The 2821-nt window shown below is 35.3% G+C and overlaps 1 non-coding gene across 1 annotated transcript; it reads left to right on the forward strand.

The window, feature by feature from the left end:
- The first annotated feature begins 2383 nt into the window (after positions 1–2383).
- Positions 2384–2456, forward strand: TRNAA-AGC (transfer RNA alanine (anticodon AGC)). Its single transcript has one exon. It is a non-coding gene; the product is annotated as a tRNA-Ala (tRNA).
- Positions 2457–2821: the final 365 nt, after the last annotated feature.

A 2821-nucleotide genomic window follows, 5' to 3' on the forward strand; every position in this document is an offset into this window, starting at 1 on the left:
GGGTTTGAGTGCTTTAAATGTATAACAGGCAATACAATTTTCAGTGATGCATGTTATCCATTCATAATTTTGCATGGCAGTTCACAGGAACATTGAAATAAATCTGGATCTTCAAGAAGGGCTCTGAAGGATAAATTTCCAAATGTGTTCTGCATCCCAGAGGGAACGTAAAGCAAATGCAAACTTACACAGGAATATTCAGAAGCAGAAGCAGTTGTTTGTACTGGCATTTGGAAATGAGTGATTTATGAATAACTGTATTGTATGCAGAAAGATAATGTCATTAGGAGGGAATCTGGTCAATAACACAGTCTGGAAGTTTAAGATTGCAGCTTTCAGATGTAACCAACTGATTTACAGACATCCTGGGAAGAGGTATACAGCTTTCATAGCAGTGCTTAAGTTCATTGAGCCAAGCAGCTCTGAGTAGTTCTGTTTCTTCCTCCTATGAGCACTGCTGAAGTGCAAAGTGGCCTTGCTCTCTACATACACAGGCTTGGCTCTAGGCAAGGGAATGTATTCCTCTGAGTACTGAAGTCACTTAGGCTTTTGAGAAATGCATGTATTAAAAATTCTATTCATCGCTTACTGTGTGGTTGGGACAGGAGGGAAAACAAAAACAAAAGGAAAAGCAAACCAAAAGATCGGCAGTAAGGGTTTCAAGATTCAATATTTCTGAAGTATTTTCTAGGATAAAGGGTTCATCAGGTAGAAGATAAGAGGAAGCCTACAATCTCAATGACTTGGATAAAAGTCATCTTATCAGATTAAAGAAAAAGCTAATATTCTAGAGTCCTTGCTGGAGAAAGGAAAAAAAAGAGGCATAGTCTGGATGGAACTGAGTGTGACAGCTGAAATAAAAGAATAGGAAAATTATGGACTTTGATCGTGACTCCAATAGTTTAATGAGAATAATGAGTATAGGCTTTATTTTCTCATTATTACCAATGGAACCAATATATACTTGACTTTGAAATATGAAGCTTGTCTTTAAATTCAAAATCAATATTTCCTGAAAGATAGTCTGTCTTTCTAACTACCACTCTATCTACTTCTCTGTCTACAAATAAAAAATTACTTTATTACATCCAAAATATCTCCACTTTTTCCCCACTTCAAGGGTGGATGGAGACTTCACAGTCTCTCTTTGGACAACTTATGACAGTGCCCAGTCATTCATGGCAGAAATGTGTTTCCTGACATTCAGAGGGAATCTCCTTGTTTCAGTTGCTGCCCATTGCCTCTGGTCCTGTCATTGGGAAACACTGAAAAGAGCGTAGCTCTCTTTTCTTTGCAGCTAAATACCTTCAGGTATTTATATCCATTCATAAGATGCCCTGAAAGCCTTCTTTTTTTCAGGCTGAAGGGTTTCAGGTGTCTCAGCCTTCTCTCAGGTGAGAGGCACTCTAGTCCCTATTATCATCTTTGTGGCCCTTCCATGAGCAGGAAGCGTGTCATGACATGTTTGAGGACATTGCAATGTCAGCAGCGTGGAATACTTCAAAATTTACATTTCAAATCCACATCTTCTTTAAAATGTATTATTAATGTATGTTGCATAAAATAAAAAATAGTTAAAATAGTTACAGCTGAAATAAATACAGTTTACAAGAGCAAACATATTTCAAAAGATAGGAAAATAAATTTGAATGTATTTAATTTATTTTCCTTTGTAGATGACTATAGTATTTTGGAATTTATTTCCTCATTTTAATGAAAACAAGCTTTTAAATACCCTGCAAAATCAGTTCTTCCTTCTTCTCCCAGATTTAATAACTACATTATGAAATCACTTAGAACATACAAAGAATTATGCCTACATAAGGCCTTTCAACTATGCAAAGTCTAGTTCTCCTGACTCTTTATGAATCTTGTTCTTCAGCCGGTTAACTCTTTCTCCATAGTTCTCAACTTTGAAAACAGGAATAATATTTCTGTCTTCACAATTTTCTTAAAATTTTTACGACAAACATGGCTAAAATCTGATGCAGAGCAAGAATACATTATAACTGGTAAATTAAAGTGAAACAAAATAGAAGGAACCTTAAGTCAGTTTTTAAGCAGAATTTCAATATTTTTCCTGTTATCATTAAATGTCTGCATCTTTAATTCAGATGCATGTTTGGTACACACAGCTGAGCAAAAAAAAGACTAGTTGTACTGTGGCTAACAAATTTTACAAGCTAACAGGGATTCTAAGTACGATACATTAACAATATGGCATTTGCCCTATAGCATAGCTTGTTACAAGTATTTTTATGGTAGAATTATTAAGTATTGTGCAGAAACATTCAAGAAATAGCTAACTATTTTTTTTAATAATTGTATAGCCTTAAAATATTATTCTCAGCAGTTAACTAAGTGGGGGGATTAGCTCAGTAGGGGGGAATTAGCTCAAATGGTAGAGCGCTCGCTTAGCATGCGAGAGGTAGCAGGATCGATGCCTGCATTCTCCAGAGATATGTTTTGTTCAGGGACGTGGTTTAGTGGTTGATAGGAATGGTTGGACTCAATGACCCTGGAGGTTTTTTCCAACCTTGTGGTTCTGTAACTACATTTTGCTAACACAAACATCTGTTTGCAATGGGAAGTAATATGTAGCTTCATTCTAGTTTTATAACAGAAAGCCAAAATCTTTACTTTGACTGCAATATCAGCCCAAAGTCATCTTTAATTTTCAAAATGGTTTTCAAGGCAAATATTCAATGATTAACAGCTAAAAATACAGATTAACTTAATTGTTGTTCTAGTGGCGTTTGCTTTACTGAACATGCAATTTCTTTGTTTTGCTGTAGCATTAAATTTCATTTCTTTTTATTAT

Source organism: Phaenicophaeus curvirostris, chromosome 3 (assembly GCF_032191515.1).
Source record: "Phaenicophaeus curvirostris isolate KB17595 chromosome 3, BPBGC_Pcur_1.0, whole genome shotgun sequence".
Classification (NCBI taxonomy): Eukaryota; Metazoa; Chordata; class Aves; order Cuculiformes; family Cuculidae; genus Phaenicophaeus; species Phaenicophaeus curvirostris.